Source organism: Dasypus novemcinctus, chromosome 5 (assembly GCF_030445035.2).
Source record: "Dasypus novemcinctus isolate mDasNov1 chromosome 5, mDasNov1.1.hap2, whole genome shotgun sequence".
Taxonomy (NCBI): domain Eukaryota; kingdom Metazoa; phylum Chordata; class Mammalia; order Cingulata; family Dasypodidae; genus Dasypus; species Dasypus novemcinctus.
The window spans coordinates 50,763,750-50,788,748 of record NC_080677.1 but is presented as its reverse complement, the minus strand read 5'-3'; positions in this window follow the sequence as shown (position 1 = coordinate 50,788,748).

Here is a 24,999-nt window from a genome sequence, read left to right as displayed (position 1 = left end):
ACAGTTTCTGTGGCAACTACTTAACCCTGCTTCTGTAGCTGAAAGTAGTCATGAGCAATTCCTAAATGATCATATTCCATGAAAACTTTATGTATGGATGCAGATATTTGAACTTAATATAATTTTCCTGTGCCAGATAATACTCATCTTTTGATTTTCTTAAACTATACTTAGCTCCCAGGTAATACAAATATAGGTAAGGGGGAGAGGGGAGATTTAGCCTGTGGACCTAGCTTGCAGACTCCTGAAATAAATAAGAAGCATTGATTAGAGTTCAGTGAAATTCAAACTCAGTAATCTCAGCACCCTACCTAGAAAAAGGTATTGATAATTAACATTCGGACTACCATATAATCTATAGTTTAATTTCTGAATTTATGTTCCTCCCCCACTACTATCAAAGAAGATTGCGAGAGCTAACATCTGTAATTTTTTTTTTTTTTTGTAATCCACAAACAGAAAGGTGTTGATTAGGCATTGTGATTATTGGCAAACCAATATTTCACTGTACTTTTGGACAGGCCTTATACTAAAGGATTTAGAATCAGAAACAGTAAAGGTCAGGAAAGAAGCCTGCTCAATTGTAGGACTTATTTAGGGGCTTAGGATAGGAACTTAGAAGCTCTATGAGGGTACCCAATTACAACAGGAAAATGTTAAGGAAAGGCAAACCGGTGACATTTACCTTCCTGCTTATTTCATGAAAGGGCAAAGAAGCTTACTTTTACTAAACAACTTTAGTACTCTGTGAGAACTAAAACTTGGAAGTTGCAAAGAGAAATGAAACATGAAGTCAAGCTAAATTTATACTATATCACCTCAGTTACCACCTGGACAGTACTACTGACCCGCTGTTCATTCATAAGCACAACACACCCATTTCTGTTTCTTTGCATGTGGCAAAGCTACATGAACATGCCCCAGTCTTGCTTCTTTGCCCTCCTCTTTTTTCCCCATTTTCTCATTGTTTGTTTTCTTATGAATTATTTTCATTTTTTAGTAAACACCGAAATTGTGAAATGCGAAATGAACACCATGTCTTTCTCCTCTCCTCTCTCCATCCCATGGAATAAGAACTGCTAATAGTGTGTTGTGTACACATATATATTAACACAAAATACTTAGTTATTCTAATATTTTTTACAGTAATGACATTGTGCCATTTGTTTCTGCAACTCACTGTTGTTTTTTATGAATATATCACAGATGGCTTTCTAATCCAGCACAAATGTATTTTTTTCTTCCTTTATCTTTCCCTACATGGATTTTAATAGCATGGATAAAGTGTTAAACATGTTCTCTGCCTCTAAAAGAGTGTGCCCTAAGAAGATGTCCTATTTTTTCATTTTTTCATTTTTTTAAACATATGTAATAAGGAAGATAGACAAGATGATCTATATAGTTCTAAATTTCCAGTTATAAATTTCTGTGATTTTCTGATGGTATGTCTACTGCATTTTTCCAGATGCTCTGCCAAGTGTAAAGAGAGGCTGTGAACTGTAAGGCAATTTTTAAAAAGTAAAGATAAGAAAGTTAAAGGAAGGAAATTCCTATAAGATGTCATATCAGGTATAATAATGAAATAATTGTAGAGAATATGTAACAAATTTTTAAATTTTTTTATGTTTGGGCTATTAAAGAATTTAATTATTAAAAATTAATAAATTAGCTAAAATATATAGTCTATATGTGAATATTAATTTTATATTATTCAAACTCATAATGTGTATTTTTTAAAAGAAAAATCACCAGTAAAAATTTTACAAGAAATTTCAATATGTCCCTAGTTATTTCAAGAGGACAGGGAAGGAAAAGTAGCAAAATGTCAACATATTTAAATAACTGCTAAACCCAATTCCTCACTAATGTTTCTGGGCTAAAGTTTAGAGTGCATATATGAATCTCTAAATTTCCCAGATTCTGTGCCTCTGTGCAGAAGGTCCTCTAGAATAAAGCTAAAGCAGTTACTGGAGAAGAATGTTGTGGCTTATTCATTGTTACTCTGCTCATAAGTTATCTGGGGTTGGTAATTTTAAAGAGTATCATATGTTCACCTCATTCATCACTGAGAGACACTAAGGAGAGGATAGCTGTACACACCAAAATTAAAAATCTATTTGTTGCCCTTGGCATGCTTTCATTTCTTGTTCAACTTAGTTTGTTTTGTTTAACTCTTATAGGTTTATTCTGGTCTTCATAAAAAGAAAAGTGAGTCTATTTTGTTGATCTCCTACAGAGAGTGCCTCCCAGGAGTTTCCAGGTTTCCCTTGTCATTTTGCATGCTTATTAATGGTACTAAAAAGTAGGTTTGTTGTGGGCTGAATAAAATAACAATTCTTCTACTGCATTTCCAATTATTATTTTTATTTAAAGCATTTACTGGTATTTTATAAATTCATTACAATGTATACACAACCAATTTTTCTCTCTTCCTCATTCCACTAATTTGTTCCAGAAAAGCAATATGGTGTAATATTTGAAAGCTCAGACTCTGAAGTAAAATTACCTCATTTCAAATCACATCCTAACCCCTTTTATCTGAGTAATTTTAAACAAGTTACTTAGTCTCCCTAGGCTTCAGTTTACTTATCTATAATGGAGTTTAGTAATAGTACCCATACCTCCTATGGGAATCAGGATGATTTTCTCTATAGTTGGCTCTTTTACTCCCTCCACCATGAGAATATTTTTTGCCCTCACTAAATTTTTTTTTAAGTTTCAATTAAGTAAATGCCTTGAAAGATGCATCCACTCAAAATAAATGCAGAACTTAAAATTAGACAAAGGGTTAAGCTAAGCTTGTACATTCAAAATAAAATGAGGCATTGATCTATAAAAGTTTAATGAAATTCCTATCAAAATTCCAGCAAAGTTTTTGTACACAAAGAAAGACAAGCTTATTCAAACATGCCTATGTAACCATATAGGTCTTAGAATAGGTAAAACAAATCTTGAAGGAGAAGAATAAAGTGGCAGGAATCAATCTACCCCATATTAAGGTTTACTGTATAGTTTCAGTAATCAAAACAGTGTAGTATTGGTGGAGAGAGAAACATGGATAAATGGAACAGAATAAAGCCTAGAAATGTTCAAAAGGAATTCAAGGGAGGAAAGATAGCCTTTCAATCACAGCTACTGGAGCAATTGGACAGATATTCAGTGACTAGGGCTAGGCAAAGAATTTTTATACTTGACAACATTAGCAAAATCCAGAAAGGAAAATTGATAAATTGAACTTCATCAGTTAAAAAAAATTCACTCTGTGCAAGCTCGTGTGAAAAGATGAAAAGACGGACTTCAGAGTTCACGTAGCTGTGCCACATATATTGAAAACCACACATCTGATAGAGGGCTAATACGTAGGATAAAAAAATACCTCTCAAACTCAACAATAATTAAAAAAACAAACCAGGAACCCATTTAGAAAACAGGCAAAAGACATGAACAGACATTTCCCAGGAGAGGGCATAGAAATGCAAATAAGCACTTGAAAATATGTTCATCATCATTCACCATTAAGGAAATGCAAATTTAAACTTAACCCTATGGTGGATGATGGACTGTAGTTAACAGTAAGGATACGAGAATCTTCTCTCATGAAATATAACAAATGTACAATACTAATACTTGGTGTTAAGAAAAGGGTGGTTTATGGGAAATATATACCAAATGCAAGCTATGGACTATAGCTAGCAGTAATATTTCAATGATGATCTTTCATCATCTGTAACAAATATACCACAACAATGCAAGGTGTTGGTGGTGGGATGATGTATGGGAGTCCTGTATATTACGCAAGGTTTCTTTGTAAACTCACAACTTCTTTAATTAAAAAAAAAATCCAACAAGATATCAATACAGACCTATAACAATGCTAAAATAAAAAAGTGACCATATCAAACACAGGAGAAGATATGGAGAAACTGGATCACTCATACATCACTAATGAGAATGCAAAATGGTACAACTATTCTGAAAAATAGTTTTGCAGATTATTTTAAAACTAAACATGGAATTGCCATATGACTGAGCAATTGAACTCTTAGGAACTTATCACAGAGAAATGAAAACTTATTCACAAACATCCTGAACACAAATGTTCATGGCAGCTTTATTTTTAAAGCCTTGCAAACTGGAAACAACCCAACATTCTTCAATGGGTAGATTTTTAAGAAAACTGTGTTATATTCATATGCAAGAATGGACCACTAACACAACACCTTGGATGGCTCTCCAGAGAATTATGCTGAGTAGAAAAGCCAACCCCAAAATGTTACAATCCTTACTGTTTCATTTCTATAACATTCTTAAATGAAGAAATTATACAGATGAGGAACAATTGGTGGGTGCCAGAGGTTAGGAATGGGGTGGGTAGAGGGAGGTGGATATGATTATGAAGAGGCAGCACAAGAAATCTTTAGTGTTATGGGACAGTTCTTTATTTTGATTGTGGTGGTGATTACATAAATGTGTGCATGTACAACTGCTGAAATCTGAGTGACATAAATGTATTTTATCAATGTCCATACCTTATACTATAATTTTATAAGATGGTATTATTTTTTAAAGGGAATTAGGTGGAGGCCAGAACAGATCACAAGTGTATTATTTCTTAATCTGTATGCCCACTGATACACTATAAGAAAATTATTAAGAATTGTGAATTCATAAGCTCTCTTATCAATGTAATGTCTGCTCTTGTAGCCTAGAATTGTGAATGATTAACTTGGCCATTGTTTTTGGAATGTTGTAACACTGCTATGCAGGCAACCCCCTCACCTAGTGACCAAAAACAAATGTTTAAAAGGAACAAGTTACCAGATGTGGCATTTGCACATCTTGTTTGTATCCCCTGTAAAACTAAAAGCTGAAAACCTTCATGTTCCTGCTCAGTGCACCATGTATAGAATAGAACACTTTGGGGCATGATGTCCCTCCTTGGGGAACTGGCCATTCCCCTGGAGATGAGCATTGTTGTTGCAGGGGATACTGACAAGTCACAAGTTGCATGACCACCCTGAGATCATAGATTTGGTCTCATAAAAATTAGCCCCTTTGGCTGCCAGTTGAATTCTCATCCAGGAGAGGTCACTCTGCCTGGGAATGTTTTTCCAACTGGGACTCTGATCGCCTGCCAAAGGGACTTCCTGGCCTTGTAAAAGATCATATTTTGGCTTTTCCCCCAATTTGGTGAGTTTTTGTGTATACTTTCATTATTCCTTATATCTCTAATCAATTATTTTCTACTGTGATTACCTAATTATTACAATCATTTGATATAACCTGAAACTCATTTAATTGAATAAAGTTGCCTTTGCACAGCATTTAGAGTTTCTGCTCTTTATTTAGCAGAACATCAGTCTACAATTTTCTCCAAACAAAGCTTTAATTTAAAGATTTGAGGTCAAAATTAAAGTAAGGCAATACAGATAGTATTATTCAATCTTTTTTTTTTTTTGACTTTGCTATTATCAGAGGGTCTAGGCATTATCAGTACCTGACTTAGGATTCTGTAAAGTATTATTATCTAACATATATATATATATATATATATATATATAGTTCATATATTTACTTATTCTCCTAATAAAGTTAAGTATTTCAAGTTCTTGAAAACCGATTTTCAGTTGGACTTAATAGAATAATTACAACTACAGGAATTTACATTGCAAAGTAATAGACTCAAGTTCCTTAGTTAAAGAACAATTGAATTTCTGACATGGATGTAAAGTAGGCCTAGAAGACTGATGCTCAACATAGTACGATTCTTGGATTCAATTTCTGAACATTTTGACATCATTTTATGCCACTCAACTCAAATTATTCATCTCTGTGAAAATATGTTAGTTACATTTCAGACCCTTGGTGATAAGCTGTAGACTTCATAGAGTGAACCAATGCTGTTTAACAATGCTTCACAAAACACATCTAGCTCACCACCATGCTTAAGCAACAGAGGAAGCCTACTCTAGACTATCCTAGCTAAAGGAATGCTTTACTCTCAATAAATGTACCATAAATATGTAAGTAACATTTTTTTTAAAGATTTATTTATTTCTCTCCTCTCCCCCCCAATCCCCCCCGCCCCAGTTGTCTGTTCTCTGTATCTATTTGCTGTATGTTTTTCTTTGCTTCTGTTGTCGCCAGCGGCACAGGAATCTGTGTTTCTTTTTGTTGCGTCATCTTTTTTTTTTTTTAAGATTTATTTATTTTTATTTATTTCGCTCCCCTTCCACACCCCACCCCCCCCACCCCCCGTTGTCTGTTCTCTGTGTTTATTTTGCTGTGTGTTCTTCTTTGTCCACTTTTGTTGTCAGTGGCACGGGAATCTGTTTCTTTTGTTGCATCATCTTGTATGAGCTCTCCGTGTGTGCGGCGCCATTCTTGGGTAGGCTGCACCTTCTTTCGTGCTGGGTGGCCCTCCCCATGAGGGGCACTCCTTGTGCGTGGGGCTCCCCCATGCAGGGGACACCCCTGCGTGGCAGGGCACTCCTTGCACGCATCAGCACTGCACACAGGCCAGCTCCACACGGGTCAAGGAGGCCCGGGGCCTGAACTGCGGACCTCCCATGTGGTAGACGGGTGACCTAACCACTGGGCCAAGTCCGCTTCCCATGTTGCGTCACCTTGCTGTGGCAGCTCTCCGTGTGTGCAGCACCATTCCTGGGCAAGCTGCACTTTCTTTCTTGCTGGGTGACTCTTCTTAAGGGGTGCAGTCCTTGCGCATGGGGCTCCCCTACGTGGGGACACCCCTGCGTGGCAGGGCACTCGTTGTGCGCATCAGCACTGTGCATGGGCCAGCTCCACACAGGTCAAGGAGGCCCAGGGTTTGAACCGTGGACCTCCCATGTGGTAGACTGATGCCCTAACCACTGGGCCACATCCACTTCCCTATAAGTAACAATTTAACACACTAAATAAATTGTAGCATAATTCCATATGAGAAAAAATCCTTCTGGTATTTGCCAATGTTTTTAAATCTTTCTTTTCCCATTCTCAATAATATGATAGTTCAGAAGTAACTGTTATTGCAATTTTAAAGACATATTGGTATTTGTTGCTTTGAGTAGCTCTTTGTATGTACTGTGGGCTGTCCACTTTGAAGGTACCATTTTGTTCTGCTTGATTTCAAAGATCACCTCTGTGGTGAAAAGCACATCAGCAGAATCAAGAAGAACAACATCCAGAAAGTATTATTTACAGGTAAATCTAAAGAAATAAAATGTCTGTTTTCAAACCTACGTTAGGTTCAGTTATCAAAGACAATAGCAAATCACTGTAGCTGATTAGTACATTAAAGAGATATCAGTAGTATTTTTAAAGGATGAATAATTCACATGCTGTAAAGGGACCAAAATAACCCTCCTTCCTTTAAAAAATATATGTGAATATATATTTAGTCTTGTCTTGAGATCATGTATAATTTGCCAAGATAATATTAATTTCAATCAAAATAATTGGTAGATATGAATATAATGTATGCTGAAGCAAGCTATTTTTATCACACTATCACTTAGCAGCAAGACAATTAACATGTGTCATGTTAATTTTATTGCTGCTAAATTTTAATTTTGATGATAAATACATGTTGTTTCAATAAGCAAATAAAAATATATAGAGCAAACCCTTTGATGTAATTACTGGGCAACTGAAAATGGCAGGTGTTGACGGCTAATTTTGGGTAAGTATAGCTTAGACAGTATCTTTCAAAACCGTAGTGACAATTTTTTCATTCTCTACATGTTCAGATTTCTTCCATCTATTACAATTATTTGCAAGAACTCTATCTTCTAATCTTGGCTGCCTTAAAAAAAAAAAAAAAAATTACCAGGGGCCATGTCTTAACTTGCCCTAGGGCTTCCAAAGCAAAGTACCAGAAATGGATTGGTTTTTATGAAACTTACAGTTCTGAGGCCTTGAAATGTCCAAATAAAGGCATCATCAGAGATGCTTTCTCACCAAATTCAGCAACTGTTGATTCTGGGGTCCTGCCATGTGATGATGATCGCCACTGATCTCTGCCGAATCTTCTGTCTCCTGGAGCTCAACTGTGGGCAAGCAGACATAGGGACATAGGGCTTATCTTTTACTGGGCATCCTCTCTCAGTCCTGGCTGCTCAGCCTTCTTCTTGAGTTCAGCTGTGAGCTATCAGGCATATATATGGTCTATTCAGCCTTGAGATACTCAGTGAGCCCAGCCCCTCTAGACTCTATTGCCTTGCCCTGTGCTGCACTGATTCCAGACTTGGATCCTCTCTCAGCTCTGTTTTTCAGCAGTCCTCTCTGTCACATGGCAGGATCAATATGACAGAGCTCACTTTATTCTATGTGTCTGCCTCTCTATAAGTCTCCTTTTATATCAGACCCAGAAAGAGGGAAGAGACTCAACCTGACTCATGCCTCACTGACGTAGTCAAATCAAAAGCAATCTAACCAAGTGATGAGAGTGAATCTATTGTAATCAAAGAGTACCACACCAACAGGAATAGATTAGTTTAGAAACATAATCTTTTTGAGGGATCCACAACATTCAAACCATCACAGGCCATCTATTATTATATTTCTTATTAGAGCTTAGAAGAAACATCACACAGCAGTGTATCTGGGAAGTTGGAATTATGAAGAAAACCATGCTCTGCTGTTTTCTCACTGATTGTGGTTAATGTTAAAATGATTACTATTACAAGATTTGCCTGTACTTTAATTAATAATTTTCACAAATCGAGTGTCTTAAAATTGCTTTCACATATACAAGACATTGTCATCATTGGCCATTTCTTTGTACATCTTAGACTCACACATGATAGTGTTTTGAGATTCTCTACTCAGTTGTCTAAGCAAAATGAATTTGCTAAGGAAGATGCATGGAAGATCCATTGTACACTATAGCAGTATGTAGAAAATATAAAACTTTATTTGCTTACATTGACGTCACAATAAAAAATTCAATATATTCAGTCTGGTCAAATAAGAAATCTGTATATGATGCTCCAGTGTACCATTTGCTTATAGAATCTTTGAACAACTAGTGAAAACTGACAAAGTTATCTTCCTCAAAACTCCAGAAAACAGTTAAAGGGTTGCAGTAACTAGGCAAGTGCTTAGTTACTTTCTTCTTCATTGCTTAGAAGAAAATGAAATTTTAAAAATGATAGGAGAAGCTTATCACACCCATACTTACCCATTCCATACCGTAACCCTGCTGCAGTATGGATCCAATCTGAACTCCCATTGTGTATTCCTGGCAGTGTTCCAGTTGTTGAAAAGTAATTCCTATGAGAGTAATGGGGTACCTTTATGTTGGTGTCAATCAATTTGGTGGCAGCCTGAAGTTCTGAGCCAGGAAATTTGTCACAGCTTGCTCTCCCAAAACTTGCCCTTTGAGCAGAATCAGTTTGCACACAGGTAAAATATTTAAAGAAAGAATTAAGTTGAAGTGGCCTGTGGCAAAGGATTAACTGCTTAAAGTCATACATTAGAGCACCCAGGAAAAGAAGAAAAGCTGTTTCTTAGGGAGTAGAGAGGGTATTCAAATTCCTGTAAGTGGGGAAATTCTTAAGGCTATAAGAAACACAAGTCCAGGAAAAGAGGCAGTCTTAGAAAATATGGAAAAGATCTTGTACTTCAGTATTACCTCAGGCTTATCTTCTTGGTAGGAGAGCTAACCTCTGAAAGAGACCACCAATTAATGCTTAATGCAGACAAAGAATGCGAAAGGTCTCCATGTTCATTTGTTTTTATTAGCTTCTGGTACTCAAATCTCTGTCACATCAGTAGCTAGAAATAAACATAAGGAAGAGACAGCTCAGGAACTAAATCACAGAGTTAACAAATTAAAATATTAAAATATACAGTGAACAACAAAAGATAATAAGACAAGGAAAAAGAAACAGGGAATGATGGCCTACCTAAAGGAATAAGATATAAATCCAGAAACCATCAATGAAGAATACCAGACTATAGACATACTAGAAAAAGACTTAAAAAATGATCTTTAATATGATCAAGGAGATTAAGGAAAACAAAGAGAAAGAACTAAAGGATATCAGGAAAAGAAAGAATAAACAATATGAGAATTTCAATAAAGACAGAAAATTTTATAAAGGAACTAAATATAAATACTGGAGTTGAAGACAATAACAGAAATGAAATATTACATAGGGGGTTTCAACAGCAGATTGGAGCTGGCAGAAGAAAGAATCATTGAACTCAAAGACAGGAAAATTTAAATGAAATAGGCTGAGAAGCAGAAATGAATAAAAGGGAACAGAATCTAAGACTTGTGAGATACCACCAAGGATACTAATATATGCATTTTGGGAGTCCTGGTGGGAGAAGAAATAGAGAAAGGGGTAGAAAGAATATTTAAAGAAATAATGGCAGAAAACTTTCAAAAATTAACAAAAGACATGAATATACATATTCAAGAAATTCAATGAACTCCAAATGTATAAACTCAAAAAGAACCACACCAGATACATAGTAAAGAGTCAACCTGTTGAATACCAAGAAAAAGAAAAAGGTTTCATAAGTTGCAAGAAAAAGCAACATGTTATATACAAAGGAAATAATAGTAAGTGCTGCTTTCTCATCAGACACTGTAGAGGCAAGAAAAGAGTGGGAAAAAATATTTAAAGTGCTGAAAGAACAATAAATAACTGTGACAGTTTGATATTACTGATGAATTCCCAAAAGAAATACTGATTATGTTTGAAAACTGCTCTGTTGGAAGTTTCACTTTTACTTGAATAAATAATGATTAAGGCTTTGATTGGGCCATGTCAGTAGGAAACCATACCACAGAGAAGTAAGATTGAAGGTTTGATCCTGGAGTCTGGGAAGTAAACACACAGAGAAGCAGATATGTGAGAAGGGAGAGAAGGCTCCATTAGACACAAACAGAGGTCCTGAGAAGAGAACGAGCCATTCACCTGATTATTCAGAGCTGACCTTGTGAAAAGAGCCTAGCAGCTGAGCCCAGAGAGAAACAAGTCCCTGGAAGAGAGGAACCCAGTAAGCCTGAACCCTTGCAAAGGTCAGCAGCCATCTCACTCCAACATGTGGCAACAGACTTTGGTGAAGGAAGTAACATGTCTTTTGACTGATAACTGTAAGCTTCTACCCCAAATAAATACCCTTTATAAAAGTCAACAGATTTCTGGTATTTTATTTCAGCACACCTTTGGCTGACTAATATAGAATTTGGTACCAGAGAGTATGGTCATGCTTTTGTAATTTCCAAAGTGCTGGAATGGCTTTATAAATGAGTAAGGGGTATTTTTTGGAACAACTGTGAGATTTTTTTAATGGAAAATGCCTACAGTATTTTGAAGAGACTTTTTATGATGCCTTAGAAGTAAATGATGAAACTATTATTGGAAACTGGAGGAAAGGTGATCCATGTTTTAAAGTTGCAGACAATTTAGCAAGATTAACTCCCGGTGTTTTATGGAAAGCAGAATTTGAAAATAATGAGTCTGGACATTTAGCTGAAGAAATTTCTAAAGTAAACTTGGAGAATGTGGCTTGGCTTCTCCTTGCAGCTTATAGGAAAATGCTTGATGATTGAGACAAGCTGAGGCCTAAATAGTTGGGCACAAAGAAAACAAACTGATTCCAGAACTTCCAAGTCTCTGGAAATTAAGTTCTCAGATAATATTCCCCCATTTGAGGGTTTAACTAAACTTGGAACTTATAAATCAGGATTGAAGATGCACTTATCTAGAAAAGATCCATGTCTTGCTGTCTGATGGCTTGGACCCTTGTTTCTTGCATGGTAAACCAACAATCTTTTTGAGAGAGCTGTATAAACAAAACCACTGTCAGTGTGGACTGAAAGCGACATGGAAGAGAGAGATTGAAGGATAAACAATCTTAAGAAAAAAACCATGGAAGCTGAGGTCTGGAATTGAACATCACCAAGGAACCCACTCACATGTACAGAAAGGGTGAGTTTTCCCTAGCTGTTGAAGAGGGTGGATGTTTCCATGAGATGTTTAGGCAAAGTTTTGCTGCCTCAGGATACAGAAAGGGTGGAGAACATTCACCAAGGATTAGGGAGGTTAAGATCAGAAAGCCAGAGGTCTGAGAGGGGCAGGCTTCCCCTCCCCGTGAATTAAGGAAAGCCAGGTTGCCAACACATTGCTCTGAGAGAATTGGGCTTGCATGTTAAAGGTTAGGGAAAATGTCATCCTCCCTTCACTGTACTTGGGGGTTAAGACTCTAATCCAAAGATTGGGCAAAGAGTGGAAACCACCCCAGTACTCTTGGAGGGTGAGGTCTGGAGTTGGTCAACACCCAGATGCTTGATGAGGATGGATCCAAGGAAATGGTCATTGGCAAGCTTTATGAAAGGGAGAAGAAATCATCATCTTAAGAATGATTCTCAGACTTTGACATCTAATGAAGTATGCCCTGTAGTTTATAGAACTGTAGGGGACCCATGACTCATGTTTCCCTCCCAGTTTCATTTTATTGTAATACAAATGTGTTTCCTTTGTCTGTCCATTTGTGTATTGAAAGCAGATAAATGGTTTTGTAAGTTTCAGAGGTATACAGCCATAGGGGAATTTTCCCCAAGGAAAACTATTTCTTCAATTTGATTATGATATGATATGATTTTGTACTTAGTATGTTACAGGAATAAGTTTTTTTTGAATATTATAATGTCTTTTTGGAATTCAGAGGGTGAAGTGTGGCAGTTTGATATTATTGATGAATTTCAAAAAGAAATTCTGATTATGTTTGCTAACTGGTCTTTTGGAGGTTTCACTTTTACTTGATTAAATAATGATTAAGGCTTTGATTGGGCCATATCAATAGAACATTGATTCTGGGGGCTCACAGAGAAACCGCACCACAGATAAGGTAGGTTGGGGTTTTGCTCCTGGAGCCCAGGTAAGTAAATACATAGAGAAGCAGATATGTGAGGAAGGAGAGAAAGCTTCATTAGACACAAACAGGGGCCCTGGGAAGAGAGATGAGCCATTCACCTGATGGTCTACAACTGGCCTTGTGAAGGGAGCTGAGCAGCTGAGTCCAGAGAGAAATGAGCTCTGGGAAGAAAGGAATCCAGAAAGTCTGAATCCTTGTAAATGTGAGCAGCCATCTTGTTCCAACATGTGGCAACAGGCTTTGTTGAGGGAAGTAACATATGCTTTATGGCCTGGTAACTGTAAGCTTCTATCCCAAATAAATACCCTTCATAAAAGTTAACAGATTTCTGGTATTTTGCATCAGCATCTCTTTGGCTGGCTAATATATCAACCAAGAATTTTATATCCAGTGAGGTTGCATTTAAAAAATGAGGGGCGTATTAAGACATTGCCAGATAAAGAAAAGTTGATGGAGTTTTTCACTGCTAGATCTTCCCTAGAGACAATGCAAAAGGTAATTCTTTAGATGCAAGGGAAAGGAAGGGAAGGAAAGGAAACAATGAATTAAAACCATAAACAGAAATAAAAACCTCCAGTAAACATAACTATATGGGCAGTTATAAATGCCAGAACCATTGTATTGTACTTTTGGTATGTAAATCTACTTTTTACTTTTTTACAGATTTTAAATGCAAATGCTTAAAAAGTAATGATAAATCTATCACCTTGGAATTCAATATAGAGATATAATTTGCAACAAGTACAACAAAAAGGTTGGAGAATAGAGGGTTATAGGAAAGGTGAGTGTGTGTTATGAAGTTAAATTGGTATCAAATTATATGTGATTTTTAATAGATTTATAATGCTAAATTTAAGCTCCCTGGTAATCACAAAGAAAATATATGACTAATGTATAAAGAAAGAAATGAATCAAAATGGTACACAGCATAACAGTGAAATTTAAATGTAGGTATTAGTGGAAGAATTGAGGGATGCATAAGGTAAAAGACTTAGAAAGATTAAATGGCAAAATGGCAGAAGAAAGTGCTGCAATGTCAGTAGCTACATTAAATGTAAATGGATTAAACTCTCCAGTCAAAAGGCTGGTACTGGCAGAATGAACAACAACAACAAAAAATGACTCAACTACATGCTGTTTAAAAGAGACCCACCTTAAACTCAAAGGCAAAAGTAGGTTGAAAGTTAAAGAATGGAAAAAATACATATCCTAATACCTCAGATCTGATCTGAGGTAGTTATAGTCATATCAGATAAAATAGGCTTTAAGGAAAACTGTTCAGAGGAACAAAATAGGTCACCTTATAGTGATAAAAGTGTCAGTACAACAAGAAGACATAACAAATAAAAATATATACATGCCTAATGGCAAAGCCCAAAATATATGAAGTTAATATTGACAGATCTGAAAGGAGAATAGTTGCTTTTACATTAATAGAAACAAATATACTACATTCAATAATGGATAGAACTTCTAGAAAGAACATTAATAAGGAAATAGAAAACTTGAAATATACTAAAACCAACTAGATTCAATAAACATATATAGGCACTTTGCCCCAAACAGTAAAATTCACATTCTTCTTTACTTCAAATGGGTCATTAATCAGGATAGATCATAGGTTGTCACAAAACAAGTCTCAATAAATTCTAAATATTGAAAGCATACAAAATATCTTCTCTGATCACAATGTAGTAGAATTAAAAACTAATAACAGAGAGAGGACTGGACAGTCACAAAGTAAAGAATGCACTCTGAAACAATCAATGGGGCAAAGAAGGATATTACAAGGGAAATCAAAAAAATATCTTAAGGTGAATGAAAATAAAAAAGATAATTTATGTGATACAAAAATACAGAACTGAGAGAAATTTACAGCTCTAAATAATTACATTTAAAAAGAAGAAAGATCTCTATCAGGGACCTAATCTAAGACCTGGAGAATCTAGAAAAAGAAGAGCAAATTAAACCCAAATTGAATTGAAAGGAGGAAATAAAAATTAGAGCAGAGATAACTGAGAGAATAATTATAATAAAAAAAAATCAGTAAACCAAAACTTGTTTCTTTGGAAAGATCAATAAAAGTGACAAACTTTAAGCTAGACTGACAAATAACAAAATAGAGAGTACCAAAATATCTGAAATGAGAACCAAAAGGGTGACATTACTACCAACCTCATATAAGTAAAAAGGATTATAATAGGGTATTATGAATAACTGTATGCCAACAAATTAGGCAACTTAGATGAAATGGTCAAAATCATAGAAAGAGACCAACTACCTACATTGACTCTAGAAGAAGTAGAAGATTTCAACAGACTGGTTATGAAAATACTCCCAACAGGACAATCAGCAAGATGGCAGTGAAGTAAGGGCAGTTAGTAAACACCCAGAGCTATCTGGAACTAGCTGAAGCACCTGTCTGGGGGCTCCAGGAGACCAGAAGAACATCCTGCAACAACATAGACCAAATGGAAGAATGAGACTGCCCATCTGCAGAAAAGATTCATAAGTAGAGCACTCATGCCAAGGAGGTCAGTGCCCACCCTCCACTGGGGGCACAAGAGCTTTGGGAACTCTTCTGTGGCTGGAACTGAAAGCTTCACTTCCCAAAAATGGGGAGGAAGAGATATTTGGGCACCAACTTGGGCTACTGATGAGTAAATTCAGCAGGTTATAGTATAATCCTAAGAACAGCTAAAGTTTGAGTATGTCTAAGTCAGAAAGAGGCCAGTAACTGCCATCTTAACTCCCTGCCTGGCATGAGGAGAAGTGGGGTGGACAGAAAATCACAGTGCTGGTAGGCACTGGCTTCTCCCCATCCAGATCAGATTGCACCTCCAGCCTAGGCCTCATCCCCATCTCTGGCAGGGAAAAAGCTGGGGAGACCTACACCAGCCTCTCCAGGAAATTACTGGCCAAGTCGTGGAAGCTGGTGATTATCCTACTTTGGCAGCACAGACTGACCCAGGAACTATTCTGTGGCTGGAATTAGAAGTTCCATTTCCCAAAAAAGGGGGAGGAGGAGATGGTTGGCCACCAGTTTTGGCTGCTGATTGCTGGCTGAAGTTTAACCCTGAGAACACTTAGTGTGTGAATCTATCCAAGTTGGAAAGAGGCCAATGGCCACCATTTTGGCCCTGCACTCATTATGAGGGGAAGCCCAGCTGACTGAAAAATCACAGTGACATTAGGAACAAGTGTATTTCACCCAGATCAGCCTGCAACCCTAGGCTAAGCTTCAACCCTAGCTCTGATTGGGAGCAGGCAGGCAGGGCCTGGACCAGCCTATCCAGGTAACTGCAGGTACCTTTGGCTGGCACAGACTAAATAATCAGAAGTCTACTGATGCAACAGTGGCCATCTTGGATCTGCACTACAGAGATTACTGCCCACATTTGCAACTCCATCCCCACCCCAGGCAGGGGAGAAAAGAGCATAAAGCTTTATCAGTCACTCTGGGCAACTCTACACAGCTGTGATTCTGTCCCTACCCCTGGCAAAGGAGAAAGCTAGGAGAAGCTTCATCAGTCCCAGGGACAATGAGGGCAGCTTGAGTCTCCACAGCTTATAGCAGCAATAACATCCTTGGCTCCACTGCATAAACAGCAAGGGAGAAAGGACAGGAAGTGCTAAACTACAGAGAAAAACTGCACCCAGAATAAATATGCCAGGAAGCCAGATTTTTTAAAAAATTAATTGAAAATGCAATTATCAAATTTGTTTGGAAGAGTAAAGGGTCCTGAATAGCCAGAAACATCATAAAAAGGAAAAACAAACCCTCATCTCCAGACTTTAAATCATGTTACCTAGCTATAGTGGTAAAGACAGCATGGTACTGGGATAAAGACAGACACATAGACCAATGGAACCAAATTTATGTTTCAGAAAAAGACCTTCACATGTATGGTCAAATGATTTTTGACTAGCCAATCAAACCCACACAGCTGGGGCAGAACATTCCATTCAACAAATGGTGCTGAAAGAACTGGATATCCATAGGTGAAAGAAGGAAAAAACACCCCTATCTCACACCTTATCCATAAATTCATTCAAAGTTGATCAAAAATCTAAACATAAGAGCAAGAACTATAAAATCTTCTAGAAGAAATTATAGGAAAAATATCTATAAAACCTGGTGGTAGGTGGTGGATTCTTAAAGGAGATAACAGGAGGACTGAGATGGACTACTGAAGTTTACTGTATGTAGAAGATTTAATTAGCATTCTGTGAAAGTATGGAAATGTATAGAGTGGATGGTAACAAATAGTGATTAACAGCTATTTTATAAATGGGGATGTGGCTGAAAGTGGTAGTCTAGGTATGTAAATGCCAATTGACAGAACGCTAGAGGATGATCTAGGAACTGAATAGCACAGTAAACCAAAAGGTAGAGGAGAATTTTGGTTGATGGTTGTGAAGGTTAGGCTAACATGTTAATTTTGCCAGGTAATTTGCCCAGTTGTTTGGTAAAGCAAGCACTGGGTTAACTGTAATACTAGGGCATTTAAGGACTTTAGTCACCATTGTCTTTATTGCAGTGGTAAATAATAGATAGCTGATTACAATTACATCAATCAGGGAGAATGCTATCAGCAATGAGTGATGCTTTATCAGTTGAATGACTTAAAAGAGGAAGTGGTTCAAGCATTGAGTGAAAATTTCCTAGCTCCTCTTTGGACAGCCAACATCTCCCAGAACCCATCAAGAACCTTCACTGGACTTTCATTAAAGTCGCTGGTTACAGCCTGCCCATGGAACCTGGATGTGTGCATCCCTATGGTCATGTGAAAGACTCATAAAATCACATACTATTGACAGATAACTCTTATAGATTCTGTTTCCCTAGAGAACCCTGAATAATACAGCTTGGTACCAGGACTGGTTCTTGAGGAACAGAGCCTTAAACATGGGGTGTCTGAGGTAGTTCTGGGAGTTTTGCAATAGACACTCTACTCAAATTGGATTCAAGGGTATTGATGACTCCCTTTCCAATAACAAAAGGTTGCTAACAATCCATGGCGCAAGTTCCCAATCAAGATATGCAAAATATCATCAATGGATTCCCCTACATCCATGCTTATAAGAAGCAAGGATCTGGGTGAGAGTGTTTTCAACCCCTTAACAGAGTTTTGTGGAGTCAAATGGTATAATGATGTTGACTGATTCCACCTAGATACTCTGGATACAATTACAAAAGAAAGAAATGAGTTAAAGGCTTAAAATTGAAACAAACACCAAATGGATGATGGAAAAATTTCTGTGGGTGCTCTGAAAGAAAACCTTGTCTCCTGAAGCCACAGGCTCAAAAAACCTAAGAACCAAACTCAGACTCTCATTGTACAAGTAGCAGAGTTACAAAGGAAACTAAAATCTCAACCCTGCAGGGTTTCTGCAGCTAAAGTAAAGGCATTGATTGGAAAAGAGTGGAATCCAGAGAATTGGAATGGAGACATATGTGATGATGATGATAATATTGATGGAGACATTGAAACCCTGAATTCTTTATCAGATAAGCCTGTGATGGTCTGCCCTGTCCATACCACACCTTGTCAACCTTGTATCATCCAGCCTCCAGTCTGTCCCGGAGGTCTGAAACAACTTCCAGCCCCAAGGTGGATACCAGCCAAACTGAAGTCTGCCCTGCCTAGCCTCCAAACTGCCCCAGGGAGTCTGGACCTCCTCCCAGCCCTGAGGCATGGACCAGGCAAACTCCAGAATTCACTGCCAAGCCTCCAGTCTGCCCTGAGGAAAATGCCTTCCAACTCCTGCCAGAAGAGGTTAATCCTGTCTCACCAGAAGAAAATGCAAGGGAATGATCTGAGGTTCGTAGCTTGCATTTCTAATGTTTCTCCTTACCCACTCCCACCACCTCTCTTGTCTTTGAGACATGTTACTAGACTAAAATCACAACAAGCCCCCAAAGATGAAATACAAAGAGTGACCCATGACAAGGTAAGGTATACTCAGAATGAACTGCATGAGTTTTCTAACTATCAGGGGAATGTGTGTGGGAAAGGAATCTAAGGTTATGGGATAATGGTGGAAGGAATATAAAGTTGGATCAGGCTGAATTTATTGATATGGGCCCACAGCAGAAATTCTGGATTCAACGCTGTAGCTAAAGGGGTTAGAAAGGGCTCTAACAGTTTGTTTGGGTGGCTGACTGCAACATGGAACAAAAGCTGGCTTAGAATGTCTGAGGTTGAGATAACCAATTTGCTCTGGTATACAGTAAAAGAGAGAACTCAAAGCTTAGGGAGATTGGAATGCTACAATGGATTTACCATTTGAGAGCTGCCCACCCACCCCAGGAATGTCCAGAGAACACACCTTTAACCAGGACTGTGAGGAATAAATTCATAAGACCAACTTCATCTTCCTTGAAGAGGTCTGTAGTTGCTCTTCTCTGTAGTCCAGATGTAGGGAAGGTTGTAATGGAATTAGAATCCTTAAACATTATGGGGATGATGGATGATGGTCTGGTAAAAGTCAAGTATTGGCAGTGAATCGCCAAAGCCAAGGTAGGCATGGCTACCACAATGAGGGGAAGATTCAAAAAAGCACTCAAAACAGTCTGAGTCATGTAGAGTTACAGCACAGCTTTGGCTAATACACCTAGCTGTGCCTAGAAGTGAAATAGATGGGCAGTCTACTAAATTTCTTCTGGATCTGTATAAACAGAAGAGTTCTAAGTCAGGTGAACAAAACCCTAAGTCAAATTACAGATGCAGAAAATCATGGCCCCTCAGACTTGAGCAGTTTACAGACCCAGAGCCCCTTGAATTAGGAGGAGGCCAGTTCTCCTTACAGAAGGATCCTCTTAAATTGTTTTTATATTGTTAATCTTTCTTCCACCTCTCCCCAAGGAGATCTCTGGCCTTTTACAAGAGTAACTGTGCAGTGGGGAAAAGGAAATTATCAGACATTTCAGGGATTGTTAGACACTGGCTCAGGAGTGACATTAATTCCAGGAGTCCCAAAACATCACTGTGGTCCCCCAGTCAGAGTAGGGGCTTATGGAGATCAGGTGATTAATAGAGTTTTAACTCAGATCCATCTCCTAGTTCATTCAGTGGACCCCTGGACCATTTCTGTGGTTATTTCCTCAGCTCCAGAATGCATAATTGGAATAGACATACTCAGTAACTGGTAGAATCCCCACATTGGATCCCTGACTTATGGAGTGAGAGCTATTATTGTTGGAAAAGCCAAGTGGAAGTCACTAGAACTGCCCCTACATAAAAATAGTAAACCAAAAGCAATACTGGATTCCTGGAGAAATTGCAGAAATTAATGCCACTATCAAGGATTTGAAGGATGCAGGGATGGTGATTCTCACCACACCCCCATTCAACTCTCCTATTTGGCCTGTACAGAAAACAAATGGATCTTGGAGGATTACAGTAGATTATCATAAACTTAACCAAGTGGTGATTCCAATTTCAGCTGCTATCCCAGATGTGATGTCATTGCTTGAGCAAACCAACATGTCCACTGGTAGCTGATATGCAGCTGTTGATTTGGCAAATGCATTTCTCTCAATTGCTAATCCTAAGGACCACCAGAAACAGTCTGCTTTCAGCTGGCAAGGTCAGCAGTATACCGTCACTGTCCTGCCTCAAGGATATATAAATTCTCCATCCCTATGTCATATTATTGCCTGTAGGGATCTTGATCATCTCTCCTTCCTATAAGACATCACACTGGTTCATTATATTGATGACATCATGTTGGTAGGACCTAGTGAGCAAGAAGTAGCAAAGACTCTAGACTTATTAGTAAGACATTTGCATGAGAGAGGATGGGAGATAAATCAAATAAAATACAAGGTCCTTCCACCTCAGTGAAATTTCTAGGTGTCCAGTGCTGTGGGGCATGTCAAGATATTCTGTCTAAAGTGAAGGATAAACTGTTGCATCTGGCCCTTCCTTGACCAAAAATGAGGCACAACACTTAGGTGGTCTCTTTGAATTTTGGAGACACCTCATTCCTCATTTGGGTGTGCTACTCTGGCCCATTTACCAGATGACCAGAAGAAACTGTTAGTTTTGATTGGGGACCAGAGAAAGAAGAGGTTCTGTGACACGTCCAGATGCTGTGCAAACTCACTACCACTTGGACCATATGATCCAGAAGATCCAATGGTGCTGGGAGTTTCAGTGTCAAATAGAGATGCTGTCTCAAGCCTTTGGCAGGCCCCTATAGGAAAATCACAACATAGATACTTCAGATTTTGCAGCAAAGGTCTGCCATCCTCTGCAGATAACTACTCCCCTTTTGAGAAACAGCTTTTGACTTGCTACTGGACCTTAGTGGAGAGTGAACGTTTAACCATGGACCATCAAGTTACCATGAGACCTGAGTTGCCTATCATGAACTGGGTATTGTCTGACCCACAAAACCATAAAGTTGGGCATGCACAGAGGCATGGAATAATAAAGTGGAAGTAGTATATATGAGATAGGGCTCACACAGGTCCTGAAGGCACAAGTAAATTACATGAGAAAGGATCCCAAGTGCCCATAGTCACCACCCCTGCCATGTTACCTTCTCTTTCTCAGTCCACAGCTTTGGTCTCTTGGAGAATCCCTTAAAATCGGTTCACTGAAGGAAGACAAATCTCAGGCCTGGTTTACATATGGTTCTGCATGATAAACAGGTAACACCCAAAATGGACAGCTGCAGCACAGCAGTCATTTTCTGGGACATCCCTGAAGGTCAAAGGTGAGGGCAAATCCTCCCAGTGGGCAGAACTTTGAGCAGTGCACCTGGTTGTTCATTTTTCTTGGAAGAAGAAATAGCCATAGGTGCATTTGTACCCTGATTCAAGGGCTGTTGCCAATGGTTTGGCTGCATGGTCAGGGACTTGGAAGGAACATGATTGGAAAATTGGTGGCAAGGAGGTCTGCGAAAGTGATGTGTGGATAGACCTTTTTGATTGGTTAAAAAACATGAAAATATTCATATCCCACATGAATGCTCGCCAGAGGGTGGCTTCAGCAGAGGAAGATTTTATTAATCAAATGGGTAAGAGGACCTGCTCTATGGATAATGCTCAGTTTCTTTCCACAACCACTCCTGTCATTGCCCAATGGGCTCATAAACAAAGAGACCATGGAGGTAGGGATGGAAGTTATGCATGAGCTTATCAACACAGACTTCCCCTTACCAAGGCTGACTTGGCTATAGCCATTGCTGAGTGCCCAATCTCCTGGCTGCAGAGAACCACAGTCAGCCCCTGATATGGCACTATTCCTCAAGGTGACCAGCCTAATATCTGCTGGTAGGTTGACTACATTGAACCACTTCGACCACGGAATGAGCAGGAATTTGTTGTGACTGGAATAGACACATACTCTGGATATGGGTTTGCATTTCCTGCATGCAATGCTTCTTCCAAAACAACCATCCATGGACTTACTGAATGTCTTATCTACTGCCAGGACATTCCACACAGCATTGGTTCTGATCGAGGAATCCATTTCACAGCAAATGATGTGTAGGAATGGGCACATGCCCATGGAATTTACTGGTGTTATTATGTTCCCCATCACCCTGAAGCAGCTTGATTGATAGAACAGTGGAATGGCCTTTTGAAGCTCAATTATGGTGCCAAAAATGTGGCAATACCTTGCAGGCCTGGGCAATGTTCTCCAGGAGACTGTGTATGGTCTAAATCAGTATCCACTCTATGGTGTTTTTTCTCCCATAACCAGGATCCACGGGTTCAGGAATCAAGGGGTGGAAATGGGAGTGGCACCACTCACTATTACCCATAATGACCCACTTGAAAACTTTTTGCTTCCTGTCCCTGCAACCACAAACTCTGATGGTCTACAAATTTTAATCCCAAAAGGAGGAGTGCTGTCACCAGGGAGTACAACAATGATTCCACTGAACTGGAAGTTAAAACTGCCACCTGACTATTTTGAGCTCTTCTTACCTCTGAATCAACAGTCAAAGAAGGGAATTATTGTACTGGCTGGGGTGATTGATCTTGACTATCAAGGGGAAATAGGACTACATTTACATAATGGGGGTAAAGAAGAGTTTGCCTGGAATAGAGGAGATCCTCTAAGGCATATTCTAGTATGGTCATGTCCTATGATTAAAGTCAATGGAAAAATTGCAACAACCCAATCCAAGCAGGACTAAAAATGGCCAAGAATCTACAGGAATGAATGTTTGGGTCACCCACCCCAGGTAAAGAGCCATGGCCACCTGGATTGCTTGCTAAGCATAATGGAAACATGGAATGGGTAGTGGAGGAAGGTAGTGATAAATATGAACTTTACCACCTGACCAGTTAAAGAAATGAAGATTATAATGATTATGAGTCTTTCTTCCTTGTTTCATTATGATGATAATTGTATATGTACATAAAACAAATTTCTTTGTCTTCTGCCCCAAACTTTCCCCTTATATAACAAGTTGAATCAATATCATGTCATAATATTTGAGGATGTCAAGTTTAAGAGTGAATATTACCCAAGAACTTGTACTCTATTGGATATGGAATTAATGTGCTTCTAGTTATACACAGGAGAATTGAACATCGTTAGGTGGAAATATATATATATATATATATATTCATGTCTGTTATTGTTTTTACTTAGAGACTAAGTATGGTTTAACGTAATGTGTATGGTTGCTAGTTTATAAAGGGTGGACTGTGATGGTTAGGCCAATGTGTCAACTTGGCCAGGTAATGGTGCTCAGTTACTTGGTAAAGCAAGCACTGGGCTAACTGTTATACAAGGGTGTTTATGGACGTTAGTCACCATTGTCTTTACTGCAGTGGTAAATCATAGATAGCTGATTACAATTATATCAATCAGGAATATTGCCATCAGCAATAGTGACGCTTTATCCAATCAGTTGAATGCAATAAAAGGGGAAATGATTACAGTATTGAATAAGAATTTCCTAACTCATCTTTGGACAGCCAACATCTCCCAGAACCCATCAAGAACTTTCATTGGACTTTCATTGGATCCCCTGGTTGCAGCCTGCCTGTGGAACCTGGACTTGTGCATCCCCATGGCTGCATGAGAGGCTCTTATAGAATCGCATACTATTAACAGATATCTCTTGTTGATTCTATTTCCCTAGAGAGCCCTGACTAATACAATGGTACTGATTCAAGAGTGTTCTTTGTGGGCCAGGTCAAATGTACATCACTACTGCAGAGTACTGGGAATGTGTAGAAGAATGGGAAAAATACAACTAGAGTGACCTATGGACTGTGGTTAACAATAATAGTATAATATTCTTGCATCTGTGCCAAAGATGTACTGTGTTGATAGTGCGGCAATACAAATAATGTGAGCCAAATGTACACTCTAGACATGGTAACAACAAGGTGATAATATCTTATCTATAACAAATGTTCCACCACAGTGTAGTGTGTTGACAGAGGGTTGATGTTTGGGAATTCTGCACATGTACATGATAGTTTTATAACTTTACAACTTCTGTCATAAAAAAATATATTAAAAAATAAGAATCGGTGGGTAGGGGGTAAAACGCACAAAATGTAAAATAAGGACTATAATTAGTAGTAAGATTTTGACAATATTCTTTCATAATTTGTAACAAAGATCTCATGAAAATGCAAGACGTTAGTGGAGGGTTGATGTATGGGACCCTGGTATGATGCCATGCACGTGTGCTTTGTAAGTTCACAACTTTTATTAAACACTTATTGTTTATGTATGTTCATATATAAATGATATAAAGATAATAATAATAGGTTGGGTTGGGTAAAATACTTTGGTTAGTAGTAATATTTTGACAATGCTCTTAATCATTAGTTTAAAATGTTTAACCACACCACAAGGTATTGTTGGTAGGATGAGTTATGAGTCATGTATGATGTTATATATGTTTATTTTGTACGTTTGCAACTGTTACTATACACTTATTGTTTACGTATGTTTGTGTATGAGTGGCATACTTCAATAAATTTTTAAAAAATAAAGAGAAAAAAAATTTTTTTTAAAGTTCCCAACAAAGAAAATTCTAGGATAAGATGACTTAACGGGTGAATTTACCAAACATTCCAAGAAGAATTAACACCAATCCTACACAATCTCCTTCAAA